This window comes from Panthera pardus, unplaced genomic scaffold, assembly GCF_024362965.1.
Source record: "Panthera pardus isolate Hobbes unplaced genomic scaffold, ASM2436296v1 HiC_scaffold_11, whole genome shotgun sequence".
NCBI lineage: Eukaryota > Metazoa > Chordata > Mammalia > Carnivora > Felidae > Panthera > Panthera pardus.
The window spans coordinates 35,370,622-35,392,956 of NW_026526666.1; the positions used below are offsets into that span (position 1 = coordinate 35,370,622).

A 22,335-nucleotide genomic window follows, 5' to 3' on the forward strand; every position below is an offset into this window, starting at 1 on the left:
AGCTTTTTAGACTGTCAGGTATCCTCAATCCCACTTCTCAGCCTCACTATAATTTCAAATCTTGGACCTAGTACTTTATTCAGAAAATTCTTTATCAGTGTACCCCTCTCCATATTTTATTCCAGCAGCATTTGACTTAGAATACTCAAGCACGCCTGGGTGGCTCAGTTGGTTAAGCATCTGATTGTTGATTTCTGCTCAGGTCATGCTCTCACAGTTTTGTGAGTTCGAGCCCTGTATTTGGGCTTTGCACTGTCGGGGATTCTCTCTCTCAACCCCTCTCTCTGCCTGCCCCCCATCCCCCACCCCCGGGCTCAAGGTCTCTCACTTTCTCTGTCTCTCTCAAAACTAAATAAGTAAACTTTAAAAATAAGATACTCAAAACTCTCCAGATACCAGCTGGACTCACCCTAAGCACATAGACAACACACATACCATCACCACCACCACCACTATTCATTCCACAAATATTTATCGAGCAATTTAGATGCACCAGATGCTGTCCTAGGTGTTAGGAATACAGCAGTGAACAAAATAGGCAAAACCCTTTCTCTGACAGAGCTTACATTCTAGAGGAAAGAGAGCAAACGAGCAAAATCATCAGTATTTTAGACGGTCATAACTGTTACAGAGAGAAGTCAAGTAGTAAGGGAAGAGGAATTGTAGGAGTAGGGAAGTTGCAATTTTATATTGGACCATCAGGGAAGACATCACTGAAGTGACATGGGAGCGAAGTCCTAAGAAAAGGGGGGGCGGGGCGAGCCAGATATGCAGATATCTGGGGACAAAGGGTGTTTCCAGGCAGAGGAAATAGTAAGTGCAAATGTTCTGGGGCAGGAATATGCTTGGCACATTTAGAAAACAGCAGGAAGGCCATAATGGCTGGAACGGAGTGAGTAAGGGAAGACCAGGAGATGAAGTTGGTCAGAGAGGTAATGAGGTAGGTACACAGTAGTCAGCTTTGCAATGGCCGTAAGTCTCAGTAACAAACAGCCACAAATTTCTTCTTTGGCTCTGTGTTGTGGCTGTGGGTCAGCTGCTGCTTCAAGTCTTATTCTGGGACTCGGGCTGGAGGAGCGGCCCCTGTGTGACAGCCTCTACTTTCACGGCAGAGTAGAAGGCGAGAGAGCTCCCCGAGCTGTGTAATGCCTCCCGAATCTTCCCCGTGGCACTGGCACACGGTCCTCTCTGCTTATATTCCACTGGTCCAAGCAAGTCACACAGCTAATCCCGATAGTGGGGAGGAATGCACACATGATCCTTGTGCAGGGGAGGGAGGTAAGAATTGGCGCCGAAATAGTTGTGGACAAGTATGTAATATGCCACAAAGGGTCTGGGTCATGTGTAAGGACTTTGCTTTTACTCTGAATGAGAGGGGGGCGGGGAGCTATTGGATGGTTTTGAGCTGAGTTTCTTTACCTGATGTGAGTCACATTTTAACAGCCCTATGGCTGCTGTGTTGTGAGGACTGCAGCGAAGAAAGAGTTGAAGCAGGGAATCCAAGTAAGAGACAGTCAGCAATCCAGGGGAGAAGTGATGGCAGCTTAGATCAGGGAGGTGAGTATGGAATGGAAAGTGGTTGGGCTCCGCACATATTTTGTAAGTAGAGCCAATGGGATTCACTGACGACTTGGATGTAGAGTCTAAGAGAATAAACAGGACCAAGGATGCCTGCTACAAGTTTGACCCAAAGGATTGAAAGCATGGGACTGCTGTTTATTGAGATGGGGATCCCAGGGGAGGAGTAGATTTGAAAGGAAAAGTCAAAAACTCAATTTAAGGCATGTGAAGTTAGTCTGTAGACTGCGAACTCCATAACTGGCACAGTGGACATTCTAAAAAAATGCTGGACTAATGATTCCTTGGTGTCCCCTTTCCTTCTGCCATCTTAGCATATGGATTTCCAGTCTGGACAAAAGGCTTTTGCCTGAGATCTGTGGAACCACCTGTATGCGTGCTGTTTTAGTTTTCTATTGCTGCTCTAACAAATTATCAGAAACTTAGTGTCTTAACACAAAACTCATTACCTAACAGTTCTGTAGCTCAGAAGTCTGACATGGCTCTCACTGGGCTAAAATCAAGGTGTCACAAGACTGTGTTCCATTCATTCTAGCATCTTATGGGAGAATCTGTTTCCTTGCCTTTTCTGACTCAAGAGGCCATTGGTATTTCTTGGCTTGTGGGCCCTCTTCCTCCATCTTCAAAGCCAGCAACGGTGGGTTAGATCTCTCTCACATAGCATACTCTGACCTCTTCTTCTCCCACTTCCACTTTTTATTTATTTTTTTTAGTGTTTATTTATTTTTGAGAGACAGAGACAGAGCATGAGTGGGGGAGGGGCAGAGAGAGAGGGAGACACAGAATCTGAAGCAGGGCCCAAGCTCTGAGCTGTCAGCACAGAGCTCAACTCAGGGCTCGAACCCACAAACCATGAGATCATGACCTGAGCTGAAGTCGGACGTTTAACTGACTGAGCCACCCAGGTGCCCCTCCCACTTCCACTTTTTTAAAAAAAGTTTATATATTTTGAGAGAGAGAGAGACACAGAGAGAGCGAGCAGAGGAAGGGCAAAGAGAAAGGGAGAGAGAGAATCCCAAACAGGCTCCGTGCTATCAGTGTGGAGCCCAATGCTATGCTCGAACTCATGAATAGTGAGATAATGACTTGAGCTGAAACCAAGAGTCAGATGCTTAACCTACTGAGCCACCCAGGTGCCCCCCCACTTCTACTTTTTTAAGGACCCTTGTGATTGATTACACTGTGCCCATCGAGTTAATATAAGATACTTTATTTTGTGGGCAGCTAATTAGCAGTTTTAATTTCATCTGCAACCTTAATTCCTGTTTGCTATGTATGTTAAAATATTCACTGTTTCCAGGGATTAGGAGATGCCACGTTGGCATTAAGCTTGAATATATAGGTATCAATCTAACACAATCATCCCAAGAAATAGTCTAAGTAATCACGTGTGCCCACTTTTTTCAAAGGCTGCTATTAAGCGAACTGTGGGTAATCTGGTTCAGTTTCCAACATGCAGGGGAAAACAAAGTCAATTTCCCAGCAGTACATTAAGTAACAAAACTGGGTTAAACAGTAAATGTGTGTGCTTCCTTACCAGAATAGCTCATTTACTATTTTCACAAATATTAACTCCTGTGTCTAACATATTGTCTAGTGACCAAGGAAAAAGGAAGACCAGGTTGTTCTATAGGCTTTTAGGTCCTAATTATTCTTAATTAAAAGCACAGTATCTAAGCTGCATCATAGATGGAAAAATTCATTAGCTGAGGCCAGCCTGTTGAATATAGTCTAAACTGAAAAGAAAATTATTTACTTTGGGAGTAGTTACTTTACATTGTATTTGCGTCTCAGGCAAAATTTCATAGTTTATTTTAGTCACTTCAAATAATAGAAACCCTACCAATATTGTGTCAAGAAAACAAACCCGTTTTAGCTGAAGATCTCTAGATGAAATGTACGAAGTACTCTACGTCACTTCAAAAGAGACACTTATTTATTCGACGTTAATTTCTTATGCAGATTTTCTTTTAAAAAACAAATACCAAATAAAAGACGTTACTTTAAGGACGCGCGACAGGACGGCGGCTCGCCGCCAGGGGGAGCCGGAGCAGCCGTTGCGGGGCGCGCTCTCGAGCTGCAGCGGCCCAGGGTGTCCCGTCTGGGTGTCCCGTTGGTGCCCACACGGGGAAGAGGCGGTGGCGGTTCGCGGTGGCCACGGAGCGCGTTTGAGCCGGGACCGGGACGAGGTTCTCCGCCCACGGAAATGAGCCGCCAGGCTGCACCAGCATTCCCTGCTGGAACCTCCAAGTGTGCGCCGTCCCAGAGGGTGCCTGCCCTGACTGGCACAACTGCATCCAAGAATGACCGGGCGGGTTTTTTTGAGTGTCCTGTCTGCTGTGGCTACGCGCTACCACCCATTCTTCACTGTCAGAGTGGCCATCTCGTTTGTAGCAACTGTTGCCCAAAAGCTCACATGTTGTCCAACCTGCCGGGGCCGTTGGGATCCCCTGGCAACTTGGCCCTGGAGGAAGTGGCCAGTTCCCGTGCTTTCCCCCTATAAATATGCCTCTCCTGGAGGAGCGATACCTCTGCCACACACACAGAAAGCAGACCATGAAGAGCTCCGTGAGTTTAGGCCTTATTCGTGTCCGTGCCCTGGTGCTTCCTGCAAATGGCAAGGCTCTTTGGATGCTGTCAAGCCCCTATATGATGCATCGGCAAAGTCCATTACAGCCCTACAGGGAAAGAATATAGTTTTCCTTGCTACACTGGTGCTGTTGACGGGGTGATGATGCAGTCCTGTTTTGGCTTTCACTTCATGTTAGTCCTGGAGAAAAAGGAAAAGTCCGACGGCCACCAGCGGTTCTTTGCACTTGTATAGCTGATAGGAACACACAAGTAAGCTGAAATTTTTGCTTATCGACTTGAGCTAAACGGTCCTAGGTGGCGATTGACTTGGGAAGCGGCCCGGCGATCTATTCCTGAGGGAATTGCAACAGCCATTATGAATAGTGACTGCCTAGTCTTTTGACACCAGCATTGCACAGCTTTCTGCAGAAAATGGCAACTTAGGCATCAATGTAACTATTTCCATGTGTTGAATTGGCAACCAAACATGTTCTGGCCAGTGTTTAAAACCACTGCATTCAGTTTCACGGAGAATAAGGCACCCGTCTGCCTGCCAACCTGAAACTTTTGATAGGTGGAAGCTAGACACGTGAAAGTAAATAAAAAGGCTGGTAAATACAGGAAACAGTTGCATGTAATAACACTAATTAAAAATAAGTCTACAGTAAACCACTGAAAAAGTGTGTGTGTGTATACATACACACACACACACACACACACACACACACACACACACACACATATATATATATACACACACACACACACATACATACACACTCAAGATGGGTACCTTTGTATTAAGAAAGGAAGCATTGTAAAATAATTCTGAATTTGTGTTATAGATTGAGTGTACTGTTGTACTGGGTTTTTGTTTTGTGTGTGGGCACCTGAGCTTGTGTGTGTTTCTTTATCTGACAAGCCATGTTGAGTGCTCTTGGACCACTGCTTTTCCCTTTGTGAGTCAACACATAATGCTGCTGCATGTGTATATATTTTGTGTGTGTATTTGCTAATTTTTATTCTAGTTTCTCATTATATTTGATTTTCTTTTCTGTAATTCAGGTTTTTCTCACCTTTTTTGTATCTTTTTAAAGTTAGTGTCTTTGATATGCATAATTGCTTATGGTAAAGTTTCTACATATGTGTTCAGTATGCATTTTCTTTTCCCCCATTAATCAGTTCATTAGAAATATTTAATTAAAAAAAAATTTTTTTTAACGTTTACTTATTTTTGAGACAGAGAGAGACAGAGCATGAACAGGGGAGGGCCAGAGAGAGAGAGAGACACAGAATCTGAAACAGGCTCCAGGCTCTGAGTGGTCAGCACAGAGCCCGACACGGGGCTCGAACTCACGGACCGTGAGACCATGACCTGAGCTGAAGTTGGATGCCTAACCAACGAAGCCACCCAGACGCCCCTCATTAGAAATATTTTAAATTCAACTCTTTTTTGAAGATACAAATTCCAGAAAGGAAAGGTAACATCAGAATAATTATCAGAAGGTATTTAAAGCAGTTATAGAATGGTCTCTGTCTCTTCTCTCTCTCTTTCTTTGTCTCCAGTGGAGTCATATCTTTGAACTTATTCCTTGAAAGGTTAGGGTATACTGATTTTTTTTTTTTCATACCGGAAAAAAAATCAGGCTTTTTTTTTCCTTCCAAATATCTTGGGCAAATCACATACTTAAATTTTTTTCTTGTATTTATTGGTTTTGCAAAAGAAGGCATTATCTTACACAGTATTTGTAATCAAAAGCAAATCATTTGTTTAAAAAAAGGCAGTTTGCAAAAAATGTGGTCTTTTCTAGTTCTCATTAAAAGAATATCTGGCAAATTAAAAAAAGATGTTACTTTATTTTTTTAATGTTTATTTATTTTTGAGAGTGAGAGAGACAGAGCAGGAGTGGGGGAGAGGCAGAGAGAGAGGGAAACACAGAATCTGAAGCAGGCTCCAGGCTCTGAGCTGTCAGCACAGAGCCCAACGCAGGGCTTGAACTCGTAAACCATGAGACCATGACCTGAGCTGAAGCCAGCGTTTAACCAACTGAGCCACACAGGCGCCCCCCAAAAAAGATGTTACTTTAAAATTACAGCAGGTCTTACTAAGAACTTTTTCATAAAATTGCATATTTCATGGAATGAATATGCTATATTATATTTTCCAGCTTTTCACATTAAATTGACTACTAAAAGGTCATAAGAATTTTTCAATACAGATATTACTTTGTTAAGGTGACTCTGAAATGCTCACCACATTTAATTCTTGTTGAGAGATGCAGAAGAGATCCTTCATCTATTCCTAAAATAAAAGATTCACCTACTCCAGTAGCCTGTATCACATTTGGTTTCAAAGCCACTATAGCTGACAGAATTTCAAAACAGAACTTGTAAACTGTAATACTTATAAATATTTAATCGTTCCATTTAAATATTTTTGATATTAAAACTGCTTATATGCTTTGTAAATTAATCCACCCATTCCAGAATATCATTTTGCTTCTTTTCCTTCTTTTTTTTTTTTAAGATTTCGCTTTTAAGTAATCTCCACACCCAACATGGGCCTCGAACTCGCAACCCCAAGATCAAGAGTCGCATGCTCTAGAGACTGAGGCAGCCAGCCAAGTGCCCCAAGGACACATTTCCTACCTTCCAGGTTAACAACAAAGGCATTAGGGAGTGGCAAGCAAGTACTGGGTAAGTCCCCTGGGTAATAGCTGAAAACCTGTGATGGTGCTTTACTGACTCGGAGGAGCCTTGCATTCGGAGCGGTCTAGGACATGGTTCCAACTAACTTTCAAGACTTGTTCATGACTGTATCTTTTTATGATGCTTCTATTATTCAGGAAGATAACTACCGCAGATGAAGAGATAAGTGGCAAATTACAAATGATATAACGCAACGATTTGAACAGTTATTAAGCTTCCTTTCTTCTCTCTGTTCTGCTGAGACACATACACCTGTTTACACGTTCTCTTTTGTCACCTGTATGTATGTGTGGCTTGCTCCCAGCTGTGAGATCTTTAATTCTGAGAAGATCTGTAGCACTGGCACCTTCTCACACCTTAGAAAGTATTACTTCCCCAGGTGTACTTCAGTTAGCAATTAGCTGACCTTATCTGGGTGGTCATCGTCCTCTTTTCTCTTCCCAAACTATTTGTAAGCTCATCATATGCCTCCCCCTGCCCCCCTTTTTAAAGGGATTTAGAATGAGATCCAAGACTAGCATCTTGGGAGGCTGGTAAATGTCTCCAAGAACTGCTGCTTCTTGGTCAGTCTCCACCAAGACCCTGACTTAGCTTAAAGGTTCTCCTAGGCTCATCACCATCTTCGGACAAGTTCACAACTTCCACCCTCCAGACGTAACTGTTCCTACAGTGTTTCCCATTGGTCTACTACTCTTGTTCTGTCCTTCCAGCTTACTTCTACGTCTTTCCAAGACTGGATATTTACTTATTTAAGTAGACGCTCTCCCATCACTCCTGCCTTTGAAATTTCTCCTGAATTCTATGCCCTCCTCGCCACGGCCTCCTCTGGTTCAGGCCTTCCACGTGTCCTCTCATACCAGTAGTTCCTAACTAATTTGTGCCATCAACCCCTTTGGCAGCTTGGGGACGCCTATGCTTCAAACAAAAACATGAGATTACAAGGGAGACAGTTATCAAACTATTTTTAAAATTATGATATAATAACTCATGTGCTTCTTCATTAACACATTAAATAATAAGATCTAGCAGTGGTTCTAATTACTACCTTGACTTTGAAGAAGGGATGAGCATAAGTAATACATCTGTAACATCCATAATACAATATGAAAAGAGCCGTAATTTCTTTTGGTGACAAAGTCACATGTCATGCCAATACTGCTGTGGTTTGTTACCAACCGCATACTTTTCAATAAGTGGTTAGTAAATAGGTAATTTATTTTTAATCCACAGATTCCCCTCCTCCCACAGATTAGGAACATTTCACTTGCTTCAATGCCTCTGTTTCAGCCAGAACAGTTATTCTCAGGGCAGGTCTTCAGAGCTCTCTTTCTAAAACACAGATCATAACCAGTCACTTCCCTGTGTACTGTGGAATACAATGTGGGTCCCAACTGTCCACAGTGGCATCCTCCTCCAGGAGTGTAGAAATGGAGATCATTAAAAAAGCAAATTTTCTGGACCTACAGTGATTCTGCAGGTTGGGGTGAGCCTAGGACTCTGACTTTTAAACATGACTATGAAGTAGTCTTGCACTAGTGGTCTGCAGATAAGACTTTGCAAAGCAGGATCAAATCTAAACTTGTACACATCACCTGCAACCCCCTTCATAGCCTGCCTCACCACATCCTCCTTCCAGTTTCTACTCACAGGATTACTCACGTCCTCCAAATAGCCCCCATACCTTCCCATCTTCCTCTCTGGGGACCCCCTTCCCTCTTCACTCCTCCTGCCCCCCACCATGCATACATTTCTCTGCTTAAATCCTACTCATTCTTCAAGTCTCAACTCCAGTGTGACCTTCTCTCTGAAGCTTCCCCAGCTTTCTCACTCAGGCTGAGTGAGAATCTCGTTTTCCCTGGCACTTTTTTTTTTTTTAGTTTATTTTGAGAGAGACAGAGAGTACAAGTCAGGGAGGGGCAGAGAGAGGGAGGGAAAAAGACTCCCACACAGGCTCCGCACTGTCAGCGAGGAGCTGGAAGCTGGGCTTGAACCCACCAACCTTGAGATCATGATCTGAGATGAAATCAAGAGTCAGTTGACTGACTGAGCCACCCAGGCACCTCTCCCTGACACTTTCTAATCACATTCTATGTAATTATGCCAAGCCTCCACAAATGCAGAAGGCCTCAAACTCAGAGCTTCCTGAAAGATTGCTGTGAATTCATTCAGCAAGCAACATACACCATGGAGAAGGAGGGAGAAATTATTGAGCAGCAATTAGGCACGGGAGGTCATAAGAGGAATCTGACAAGGCCCTTACTTTCAAAGAGTTAATGTTCTCCCATTCATCTTCTTTACTCTTCATCTACTCTAGCCTATTTGTAATAGTCCTGAAGTCACTTCTCTAACTACGTCAGCCCACGCTAATCTTTTCTACTTTCATCTCTGTGCCAGAATCATGCTGTTTTCCTTTTTATCTATCTATCTATCTATCTATCTATCTATCCATCCATCCACCCAGCCAGCCATCATTTATTGAGCTCCTAGCATTGCGCTGCAATGTGCTAGACAATGTGATATACTACCTGTGAACAGCCCTAGTACCCGCCCCCACAGTTCTTAGAGTGTCGTTAACTGCTCTCTCACTGCCATTTTTGTCTCCTGGTTAGGCTGGAAGTTCTCTGAAATCAGGGAACGTTTTGTAGTTTTTTGCAGTCTTTACTGCATCAAGCACATCACTGGCCCAGCGAGTGTTCCAAAAGCCCAGGGAAGAGTGAGTAAAATACTTGTTTTCCACGCCTCCTTTCCCATTCAGATGGGAAAGCCTGATTTCCCATCAGAGTCCCTTACCTGATACTGCTAAACTGAAGGGGAAAAAGCCTCTTTGCAGTACCCTGGAGAAAGCTCCTTTGGGAGCTGGAGATGGAAGTTTGACTCTCCTCTCAGAAAAGCCAAGTCCCAAGAGCACAAACAGCAGCTCCCAGCAAGCTGTTGCTATGACACATCCGTTGCTAAGAGAAAGACGCGGTGCCTCTGCTGAGATTGACAAGACACCACCACCAATACAGTGTCCGCTCCCTGGCCCGCTCCTTAAGAGCAGACTTGTGATTGGTTGCCGTAATGTGGACGTCATGTATCTTGAACTAGGGCCAGCTCAGTTTTCCACCTGCAAGGAAGGAGTTGTGCAATGTGGGTTCCTGTATAGAGGGTGGTGGCTTGGCTTGACCCCAGGACGGACAGCCTTGCCCTCACCAGGTGCAACAGTACCCAAAGATGAATCCGTCTAGGGTGTGATCTCTAGCAGCAGGGAGTGAAGGCTGGGAGGAAGATTGAGGGCTCCAACCCCCTTAGGACAGCTCGGCTTCCCCCATGGGAGGTTGGGGCGGTTGGGTCGGGGTAGCCGTCCCAGGAATCTGCCCTAGATTCCGATGTGAAAGATAAAATCTGGCTGGATCGGGTGTCGTGAGTGTCCCAGAATTCTGATGTGTTACATTTTCCTCTTGCCAAATAGTTTTTGTATAGTTTGACTCATACTGGAAGTCTCAGGGGGAGAAGATTAAATCCCTTAGTAACTCTAAGGTTCATTTTATCTGTGGTTATGGGTCCTACGGGATTCACACAGTGAAGTTCATCTCCCTGAACGTTGTTTCCCTCTTTCCTTTAAAAAATAATTAAAACTGCCTAATTTGTAAGCTGGCAGAATTTAATAAAGTAATACAATTGACTACAGTAATTAGTCCAAATTGATTTCTTTAAAAAATACTCTTTAAAAAAATGTTTATTTATTTTGAGAGAAAGTGCACACCCATATGTGAGTGTGGGAGGGGCAGAGAGAGAGGAGACAGGGAATCCCAAGCAGGCTCCACACTGTCAGCACACACCCCCACGTGGGGCTCAATCCCATGAACCATGAGATCATGACCTGAGCCCAAATCAAGAGTCGGAGGCTTAACTGACTGAGCCTCCCAGGTGCCCCCAATTAATTTTTTACACCCAATTTAAATGAAAATATTTAATTGAGAAGAGGCGTACAGATTCGTGACATTTGAGAAAATGATCCTATGACTTCACACGGTGTGCAGAAAGATCATATATATTCTTCCAAATTTCTGAAGAATTTGTTTTGTGAAATGCTAATAAATTTTACTAAGGAAATCATTTTTAAAAACTAGGAGGAGGGCTTATCATGTTGACATTGTGACAACCTTTCCCCAGGCTCTTCTACACCCTGACACTGAAAGATTACTTTTCCTTGGGCTCAGGGTGAGTCTTCTTTTCTTACTCTGTACTCTCCTGTTGGCATATCTGGTCCCCTTAGCTTTTGCCATCCTGCAAAGCACATCAGTGGCTTTCATTTCTGTATTTTCAGCCTCATACATCTTTTAAATTTCTTTCAGACCTGATTTTCCACTACCTACTGGACATTTTAAAATACATACCTAGCTTAATTCATGGTGTTTAATAGTTGCTAGATGAAGATATTAAATGAATAATTTCTGTGCCACAGGCATCACAATTTAGCAGAGGCAAAAGTCAACTCATTGTCTTTCAGATATCTTTGAGGTACTTTTGGAAACTTTTTCCCCTCTATTTTCTACCTTAGGTAATAGTATCCATTGTTCATGGGTTTGCGAAGCTAGAAATCTGAGAATCACTCCTGACTCCCAGTACTCAACAGTAAACATGTCACTAAGTCCTGTCATTTTCCTTTCCTAAATTATCTCTCAAATAGTCTCTTCTTAGCCATCCTCACTGCCTCTGCCATATCTCAGGAAGGCCCCATTTCTCACCTAGATGGTAGTAATAGTCTCTTGATTTGTTCTGTTTCCTCCTCTCAAATTGATTTGCCAAGTTGCCACGGTGTTCTACAACAGAGATTCAATCTTGACATCACCTTGCCTAAATATTCTCAATTTGGCATATGAAACCCACTACAAATATAGTCCTGAAAGATGCTTTAAAGATATCTAGGAGATAATGAGTTATTTTTCTAATCTCATTTCCTGTCTCTCTCTTCTGTTCGACCCATGTTTTAGTCCAGTGCTTCTCAAGTGAAACCCCTAAGAGCCAAGGGGCCTGAAACCACAGGGTTTGATGATGATAGGCTGATGATAAGAGTTACAGCTTGAAACAGACTTCTGAAATCGGGATGTATTTGTTTCATATAAAGAATGCATGAACTTTTTGTATTCTTCACAAATATATTCATGTTTATTTTCATGCTTATTTTTTTATTTATGTAAATAATTTCTACACCCAACGTGGGACTTGACTTCACAACCCCTTGATCATGAGATCAAGAGTCTCATGCTCTTTTGACTCAGCCAGCTAGGTGCCCTTTTTTTCAGTTTTAAAATGTCTAAAATCTCTATTCAATGCTGTATGTCAGTCACATTTCAACAAAACTGGGGAAAATGTCTAAAATTACTATTAACTAAAATTGACATGAAGTTGAATAAACTCAGAGAAGCCCCAGGCAGCTGGGACACGCTTGTCTTGTGGGTTTCCATAGCCACTAGCATACTGCTGCACAGGCCCAGGGATTTGTCCCACGATGAGAGAGCAGGGGGCTCTCTACTGCTCCCCCCATATGCCACGCCCTTTAATAACTGTGCATCCATTCATCCCACACCTCTACTTCTATCTCTACCTCAATCTGTAGTGTCTTTCTTCATCTTCATTACCTGGTAAATACCTATTTATTTTTCAAGACCCAACTCAAATATCACCTTCTCTGTAAAGCCATCCAGGCATCCAACAGAATGAGTCACTCTTTTCTCTGTTTTTCCATTATAGCAAGTATGACTTGTTTATATGGATTCCCCCCCCCCCCCCACCCCCGCCACTGGATTTCAGGGTAGGGATAGAATCTCATTCCTTTATATCTCTATTGTTTAGCATGGCAACATAAAATATACGTTGAATTATTTGATTATTCTTGAGAACAAATCTAGAAAAAGCTATCTAACAAAAGACTATCAGGCTGATCTAACAAAAGTGTCTTTGCATTCTTCCAAAAAATTTCCTTTTCTTAAAAAAAAATTCATAATCCTTTGCAGTCAAATTTAAGGAAGTAAAGATCATAACCTTGTGATTTGGATGAGACATCAAGCCTTTTTGTCATGTTTTCTTTAGAGATACCCTAAGGGGATGACCATTGGAGGAATGAGTCATAACTCATGATACCCAGAAAGTTAGAAATTAAGTGGAAAATGTTTAGTAATTTCTTCATTTTACAAGTTTAAATTACAAATGATTGACTGAATATCTGTTCTTTCATGGGAGTGCTCAGAAATGAAGCATTCTTATGGTGACTAGTGAACACGGATATGCTCTCCAGGAGATGCTGAATTAAATTTGCCTAAAATGTGAAGATATTTAAAAATTAGTTTCAGGGGCGCCTGGGTGGCTCAGTCGGTTAAGTGTCCAACTTCGGCTCAGGTCATGATCTCGCGGTCCGTGAGTTTGAGCCCTGCATTGGGCTCTGTGCTGACAGCTCAGAGCCTGGAGCCTGTTTCAGATTCTGTGTCTCCCTCTCTCTCTGGCCCTCCCCCGTTCATGCTCTGTCTCTCTCTGTCTCAAAAATAAAAAAATAAACAACAAAAAATTAGTTTCAGTCTTACTAGTTGAGTAAAAATGTAATGAGCCAAGAATTTGTAGCTGAAAATACTTCTCTGATTATTTAAGTTCATTTTGATAAGTTTCAGATTGGATTTACCGAAGGGTAATCTGACAAATTAGATACAAGGTGGCTCTTTGCTAATTGTTATTTTAGTGAATGACCCTCCCACCCCTTTTTAAGAATTTTTTAAAAAGAGCTCAGAAACTAGGGGTTGAAGACCCTGAATAGGAGTCATTATTTTTTTTTCCTGCATCAGTGTGCCTGGGAGGGAGAGAGGGTGGGAGGGAAGGAAGGGGTCCTTGTTTGAACCTGAAACTGCTGGGATTCCAACCAAATCAAGTAGCCTCCAACTGATAGTCTGAGAAGCGCTTAGTAGACATCTCAGGCACATGTTCAAAACGCACTCCTATTTTCTCCCCACCGAGCTGCTCGTCCTGCAGTCTGCTTCACCTCAGTTGATGGCAATTCCATCTTTATGGCTGTGCAGGCAAAACCCAAGAGTTGTCCTTGACTCCTTTGCTTTCATCTCTCATCCTTTTGGATATATTTTTAACATTGCAGCCAGAGGGATACACCTTTAAAACATATGACAAAACATGCCAGTCGTCTGCTTGAAACCCTCCAATGGCTCCCATTTCACGCTACGTGAAAGCCAAAGTCCTCACAGTGGCCTACAGTTGTGGTCCAGCATAACCCAGCCCCTGCGACTGGCCTCATTTCCCACCAGTCCTCTCTGTGGTTCACACTGCTGCAGACACACTGGCCTTCTTGGGGTTACCCAAACATACCAGGCACACGTCTGCTTTACGTTGACTGTTCCTTCTGCTGGAATACTTAAAGTAGGTATCTTTCAAGTTTGTCGCGAAAATGTTAACTTCTCAATGAGGTCTATCTCCACGCTATCTGAAATGGCATCTTCTCAACATTCCTCACTGTCTCTCTGATTTATTTTTTTCCCCACAGCATCTAACACCTTGTAACACACTCTATAATGTACTAATTATGGTCATTGATTGCTTTTGTCCACTCAAATGTAAACTTACAAGGGCAGAATTTTTTTTTTTTTTTTTTTGTCTTTTTTACTGCAGCATCCCCAATGCCTGAATTTCTGCCTGGCATATAGAAGATACACCACATATGGGGCACCTGGGTAGCTCAGTCGGTTAAGCGTCCAACTCTCTCCCTTGTTTTAAAAATAGGATTGAGGATATTTTCATTTTTTTAAATTATTTTATTTATTTTATTTATTTTTTTTTGAGATAGAGAACACATGAGCAGGGGAGAGGGGCAGAGGAAGAGAGAGAGAGACAGAGAGAGAGAGAATCTCCATGCACAGCATGGAGCTGGACAGAGGTACTCAATCCCACGACCTGACCCTGGGACCATGACCTGAGCCAAAATCAAGAGTTGGACGCTCAGTTGACTGAGTGTCCAACTCTTGATTTCAGCTCAAGTCATGATCTCACAGTTGTGAGTGAGATCAAGTTCTGTGTAGGCTGTGTGCTGGGCAGGGAGTCTGCTTAGGATTCTCTCTCTCCCTGGGTGCCTGGGGGGCTCTGTGGGTTGAACGTCTGAGTCTTGGTTTCAGCTCAGGTCATGAAATCATGGCTTCGTGGGTTTGAGCCCCACATCAGGCTCCACACTGACAGTTCAGAGCCTGCTTGGGATTCTCTCTCTCTCCCTCTCTCTCTCTGCCCCTCCCCCACTCATGCTGTCTCTGTCCCTCTTAAAATAAATACATAAATTTTAAAACAAAAAAGGTTCTTTCCTTGTCTCTGTCCCTCCCTACTCATGTATGTGTGCCCGTGCATTCTGTTTCTCTGAAAAATAAATTTTAAAAATATATAAATAAATAAGAAGATATACCATATAATATTCAATAAATTATTTGGAACAGCTACTTTGGAGAATCATTTGAAAGTATCTATTAAAGCTGAGAATGTACATAGCCTATCATCTAGCAATTCTACTCCTGGATATTTACCCTAGAGGAACTCTTACATACGTGAATGAGGAAATGGTACATCGATGTTTACTTCAGAATTTCGGTGTAATGGCCAAAGATAGAAATAACCTAAATGTCCTTTAGGTGGGAAATGGATACTGTTTTTATTTAGTCAATAAATTACCACAAAGCTGCTAAAATAAACAAACTTGCATGGACATAGCTTGGAACCAAAATGGTGAGGTAAACGTTGCAGACTACATACAGAGCAATGCCATCTTTGGGAACAAAAACACACAGGAGTTATTTCTATTTATTACGGGTATGTGTATGTGAGAAAATAACTATGGCGGTGATTTATACCAATTCGTGACAGAAGGTTACACTTGGGGAGGGATGGTTAACTTTATAATGTTTTATTTCTTGTAAAATAGAAAGACTGGAAATAAATCAAATGACCTGTAAAATTTGTTGAATTTGGGGGCCGTGAGTATTTTTATTATTTGTTGTGCTTTTCTGTATTTGCAGTTTTCTTAAAATTAAAAAATCTTCTAGACTGTAAGATCTTTAAGAGCAGGAACTATGTTTTGTTCATATTTCTATCCATAGGACCTAATATTCTTATTAGAATGTACAAGATTGTTGGGGCGCCTGGGTGGCTCAGTCAGTCAGCGTCTGACTTCAGCTCCGGTCATGATCTCGTGGTCTGTGAGTTCAAGCCCCACATCAGGCTCTGTGCTGACAGCTCAGAGTCTGGAGCCTGCTTCAGATTCTGTGTCTCCCTCTCTCTCTGTCCCTCCCCCACTCATGCTCTGTCTCTCTCTCAATAATAAACATTAAATTTTTTTTAACATTTATTTATTTTTGAGACAGAGAGAGACAGAGCATGAACAGGGGAGGGCCAGAGAGAAAGGGAGACACAGAATCTGAAACAGGCTCCAGGCTCTGAGCTGTCAGCACAGGGCCCGACGCGGGGCTCGAACTCACGGACCGTGAGATCATGACCTGAGCCGAAGTCAGACGCTTAACTGACCAAGCCACCCAGGCGCCCCTCAATAATAAACATTTTTAAAAAATTAGAAAAAAGAATATAGAAGATTGTTGAATATATGTGTTGATAAGTAAACATTTTAATTTTAAAAGAAGAGAAGGAATTAAGGGGGAAAGAGGAGTATACAAAGATACTAAGAGAAAGGTGAAAAATATTTGGGGTTGACATATGTGTGACTTAACACTCATGCTACCTGAGAACTTCACCTGGACTCTGATACCTTGAAACAGGATTTTGGAGACAGTAAGAAGATAAAGATGTGAAAAAGCTCTCTTTTATCCATCAGATGCCAAGAAAACTGTAGGTATTCATTAGTTACTGTGGTAATGTTTCCCAATTCCCAACAGATATTAACCTGTGGGATTCAGGAACAACACAAAAATGAAATTCCTGAAATCATGTTATTTTGTATTTTTCCTAACACTTTATGTACATGTTTTTGAAATATAATGAGTAACCATAATAATGAATAATGAATCATTTTCCTGTGATAGGGTTATACTAAAAGTTCCAGAGCTTTCTTTCCGTTTAAAAAAAATATAATAATAGGGGCGCCTGGGTGGTTCAGTCCGTTGAGCGTCTGACTTTGGCTCAGGTCATGATCTTGCAGTTCGTGATTTTGAGCCCCGTGTCAGGTCCTGTGCTAACAGCTCAGAGCCTGGAGCCTATTTCAGATTCGGTGTCTCCCTCTCTCTCTGACCCTCCCCAATTCATGCTCTGTCTCTCTCTGTCTCAAAAATAAATAAACGTTAAAAAATAAAAATAAAAACAGTGGAGTCTTGATTTCGGCTTAGGTCATGATCTCATGGTTTGTGGGTTCGAGCCCTGAGACAGACTCTATGCTGATGGTGTGGATCCTGCTTGGGGTTCTCTGTCTCCTTTGCTCTCTGCCCCTCCCCTGCTCTCTCTCTCTCTCTCTCTCTCTCTCTCTCTCAAAACTAAGCATTAAAAAAAAAAGATAATAAAAGCATGGTGTAAGGTTTATTATTATTAATAATATTGGACAAGATTGGGTATTTCAATTACATGCAGCAATGATCACTACTTATTACAGACATTTCATTAAAGAAGTCATTAAAAAAAGAAAACATTAATGCAAAATAAATTCTAAATAAATATCATTGTTTTTAAATTTTTTTAATGTTTATTTTTGAGAGAGAGAGAGACAGAGAGAGAGAGAGAAAGACAGAGTGCGAGTAGGGGAGGGGCAGAGAAAGAGGGAGACACAGAATCCGAGGCAGGCTCCAGGCTCTGAGCTGTCAGCACAGAGCCCGACACGGGGCTCAAAATCACGAACTGCAAGATCATGACCTGAGCCGAAGTCAGATACTTAACGAAATGAGCCACCCAGGTGCCACTAAATAAAAAACCATTTTTAAAAATAAAAGATTAACACTTAAAAAGTTATTCTTCAAATGATAATTTAAAACACATAAAATATTGTCTTATCCAACAGATTTAATCTTTGTTTTGTGACAAATATTCCAGATAAGGAAAATTTTCTCTCATTCTGTGATGTTGGTTTAGTTTTTTTGTTTTGTGTGTGTGTGTGTGTGTGTGTGTGTGTGTGTGTGTGTGTGTGTGTGTGTGTTTACAGAGGGAGGGGTGGGGAGGAGAAGAGGGGCAGAGAGAGAGAGAATCTTACGCAGGCTCCACATTCAGCACGGAGCCGAAGTGGGGCTCTATCCCACGACACTGGGATCATGACCTAAGCCGAAATCAAGAATCCAATACTCAACCCGACTGGGGCGCCCAGGCACCCCAATGTTGGTTTAGTTTTATGAAGCACTTCCAAAAGCATTACCCAGTTGGGCATTAGGGCATACGTTGCTTTATATAAACTCATTTACTTTTTCAGCAGTGAAAATATTTTGTCTGTTTTACAAAGAACTATACCTTTTAGTACATATTCTAACACAAATTGCAGCAAACATGATTGGACTATATTCGAATAATGTAATATTTGGATCTCCTAGCAAGATCAACCACATACATGAAAAAAAAAAAAGAAAGAAAAAGAAATATGTTGACATTACCAACTTAGGGAGTTATTTTTCTTACAAAACTTGGTATTTCTTGAAATACCATCCATAGGATTAGCACAATGTATTCTATGTACATAAACATATTAATGTTTATTTTATTTGCAACAAGTACTCACCAGTAAGGCCAGGAACACACGCTTATAACATGACAACAATAACAAGCAAGATGGATTAGATCTTAACTGCTGCCGTCTAACGTGCTCTTGTCATGCTTTCCAGAAATGTTGACCTTCATCATTGACTGTACACGTCAGCATTTCCTGTCTTCCTTTTTTTTTAAATTTAAAAAAAAATTTTTTTTTAACGTTTATTTATTTTTGAGATAGAGACAGAGCACGAAAGGGGGAGAGTCAGAGAGAGAGGGAGACACAGAATCTGAAACAGGCTCCAGGCTCTGAGCTATCAGCACAGAGCCCGACGCGGGGCTTGAACTCACTGACTGCGAGATCATGACCTGAGCCAAAGTCGGCCGCTTAACCGACTGAGCCACCCAGGTGCCCCTCCTGTCTTCCTTTTGATTTGATGTCAGTACATTCCTTTGAGTCAATAATATTATTATGTTGATTGTTGAGGTTTAATTTTCCCCTCTACATTGTTTTGGCCCCTTTGTCAAAAATCAAATGACCATACACAGAGAAAAACAGTACAGCATAGGGAAAATAGTCAATAATATTGTAATAACATTGTCTGCTGACAGACGGTGACTACACTTATCATGGTGAGCACTGAGTAATGAATAGAATTGTAGAATTGTATGGCGAAACTAATAACAACATTGTGTGTCAACTGTACCTCAACAATAAAAAAAACGGGAGACATAACCGAGTACAAAATAAGTGAAATACTAATTTCACATTAAAAAAGCAAAAGAGAAAAGGGGAGAAAAATAAATTGATCATATATATGTGTGGATCTATTTCTGGATTCTTTCATCTGTTCCATTGTCTATGTATATTCTATATGTCCATAGACTCTATATGTCTCTTTTTATGAATACCAAACTGTCTTGCTTATATAGCTTTATAATAAATCTTAAAATCAGGTGAGGCAAGTTCTCCAATTTTGTCCTTATTTTTAAAAGTTGCTGTGGTTAGGGGCACCTGGGTGGCTCAGTCGGTTAAGCATGTGACTCTTGATTTTGGCTCACGACATGATCCCACAGTTCATGAGATTGAGCCCCGTATGGGGCTCCACACTGACAGAGTGGGACCTGCTTAAGATCCTTGCTCTCTCCCTCTCTCTCTGCCCCTCCCCCGGCTTGTGTGTGCACGCTCTCCCTCTCAAAATAAATAAACATTTTTTAAAAATTGCTGTGGTTGGGGCGCCTGGGTGGCTCAGTCGGTTGAGTGGCCGACTTCGGCTCAGGTCATGATCTCACGGTCCGTGAGTTCGAGCCCCGCGTTGGGCTCTGTGCTGACCGCTCAGAGCCTGGAGCCTGTTTCAGATTCTGTGTCTCCCTCTCTCTCTGACCCTCCCCCGTTCATGCTCTCTCTCTGTCTCAAAAATAAATAAATGTTAAAAAAAAAAAAATTGCTGTGGTTATTCTTGGCTCTTTGTGTTTACATGTTAATTTTAGAATCAGCTTATCAATTTCTACAAAACAGCTTTTTGGAATTTTGATTGGGATTGGGATGAAACTATAAATGAATTTGGTGAGAACTATATTAATAATATTGAGTCTTGCAATCCATGAACGTGGTTGATCATTTCATTAATTTAGATCTTCCAAAAATATAAAAACAGATCAATAGTTACAGGCACATAAAATATGACAGGCAAAGTATTATGTGCTTTATATGTATACTATTAATTAAAATTTATCATTCCTTTCATTTGACAGATTATACATAGAAGGAAATGGGGAGGTGGAGAGACTCCGTAATTCGCACAGTCAGTAAATCGTATAAAAGGGAATGTGGGCCCCCATTTGTCTGACTCAACTTTCTTCAGTTTACTTAACTCAGCTCCAACTAGGGTTAAGCGAGGGTCATCATTTATGCCTGTGGACCTCTCCAAAGTTGAGATTGTTCCTGAACAATCAGGCATTTCAAACTCCCACTGTTATGAAGACTTCACTGTTATGGTAAGGAGATAGTGTTAAATCATGTGAAGGCATACAAGACATTAGAGATTAAATTATATTTTCCAAATTGCACTTGAGAATCAAGTGTGCCAATTGGGCACTTTTGAATATCTATCTTGTTCACAGCACCTGGGATTCAGGTTTATGAGCAGCATAAAATTCTTGTACTCCATTGCAAGAAAAGATATTTCTGTTTATAAATTATCAATGCAAACTGGTTTAGGATTTGAAGAAAGGTTTTATAAAATGTATTAAAAGATCTGACAGCTCTTGATATAATTTGGGGTAATTATCTGTTATGTATATTCAGTGACTTTTACAAATTTATCCATAGCAAAAAACAAACAAACAAACAAACCTGATGTGGTTGTATTTAAAATTAATCAAAGTTCCTGATCTCTTTCTGACAAGTAAACTTAGGTTTAATTTTTAAAAAGAATTCGTGAAGAAAGAGGTTATAGTGGAAGATCTACTTTTAAAGAAAAAAAGATTGGATGACACTTTATAAACATGGTAAGGCAGACTTTATTTAGGACCAGCCTGATAGTTACAGGGACCCCTGCAATGGGATTTTACAGTGGGGAAAGAGAGATGAGGCTGAACAGGTAATACAGCATGGGCAAGTGGGAATTGATAGCCCAGGAGCAGGACAGGGGTCAGTGAATGGAAAATTACCAAGAGAAAACAAGATCAGGGGAGTTTTGGCTAAACCCACCTAACAGGACTCTCGCTGAAAACGGCCAGGGTGACCAGACTTCATGGGGGCTGATGGAGGGTGAGGAACACAATTACATACTGAAGATGATCAGATATTGGGGGCGGGGGTATTGGTTAAACTGACTTGGCAAGGTTCTTGCTAAAACTGGATTTTACAAAAAAATGTAATCCTAGGCACAGCTGAGTTTAGGAGGTTTAGCAGTCTGGCTAATGTTTGGCCACGCAATCTTCATCACTACCTCAAGTATGTCCAGAGTCCAGCTTTTATTTCTTCTAAAAGCTTTCCAGGGCTCTTTCTGTCCCCAGCACCCAGCCTAGTGGAGTCTAATTAATTGCTTACAAGCAATTCTGCAAAGCTGGAAGGCCTAGAGAGGGTAAAAGGCTCAGGCTTGAAAAGTCTTACAAATTTCACGATTTCCCCCGTTTGCAGTCCTCAGAATGGACGGCTGCTGGAGAGCACTGAGCACTCACCCGCAGCCAGGCCCTTTACACCCATCCTCAGGTCTACCCCCGCCCCACAAGCGTGTGAGAGCCTTCGGCCAGGAGGGGAGGCCCCTTTGCGGTCGGAAGCCCGGAGCCCACACACTTTTTTGCACCTACCTCGCCGAAACCCCTGAGCACTGGAGAAAAACGAGTAGGGCTATACGGGTTGTTTACAGGAACCGGGAGGGGCGTGAAAGGGTGCCCGAGACCCGGACCGCGCCGGGCTCGTTCGGAGGCCTCCTTCGCACCACCTGGCCCGCTGAAAGACTACCCAGAAAGGGCGTGGAAAGGAGTGGGACAAAGGGGAGGAGGGTCACGAGTCAAAGCGGCGGCGGGGAGGATGCCACCGCCGGCGACTCACGGCCTCCGGGCTCCAGTTGGACCGGGTTAAGCAGAGCTTCAGAGGCTTCTAGAGCGGCGCGCGAACCTGCCGCTCCCCCTGCAGCGAAGAAGACCTGACACTCCCCTGCCTGACCCGCTGGCAGCGCCACCCCCCCCCCCCAGGTGAGTCGAGCCCGGCACCGCCCGGAGGCATCAGGTGTCGTGGGAACGGCGCCCACGGAGTGCAGGGAGGGACCGCGATGTTGGGAG

The 22,335-nt window shown here is 42.3% G+C and overlaps 2 protein-coding genes and 1 pseudogene across 4 annotated transcripts in view; 2 read left to right on the forward strand and 1 right to left on the reverse strand.

Annotated features, from left to right (window-relative positions):
* The window catches only part of DNAI3 (dynein axonemal intermediate chain 3), a 96,038-nt gene extending 74,043 nt beyond the window's left edge, over positions 1–21,995 (reverse strand). The window contains exon 1 of one of the 3 annotated variants that reach the window (XM_019414008.2): positions 21,862–21,995. The gene's annotated coding sequence lies outside the window, so the exon portion shown is untranslated. Of the gene's footprint in view, positions 1–9,648; positions 9,814–21,861 lie in introns of those variants that run through there. The other 2 variants (XM_019414007.2, XM_019414006.2) reach the window with 2 other exon arrangements.
* On the forward strand, positions 3,585–4,844 carry LOC109246196 (E3 ubiquitin-protein ligase SIAH1-like; annotated as a pseudogene).
* The window catches only part of MCOLN3 (mucolipin TRP cation channel 3), a 32,568-nt gene continuing 31,991 nt past the window's right edge, over positions 21,759–22,335 (forward strand). Inside the window, exon 1 of the mRNA XM_019414005.2 lies at positions 21,759–22,248. The gene's annotated coding sequence lies outside the window, so the exon portion shown is untranslated. The remainder of the gene's footprint in view (positions 22,249–22,335) is intronic.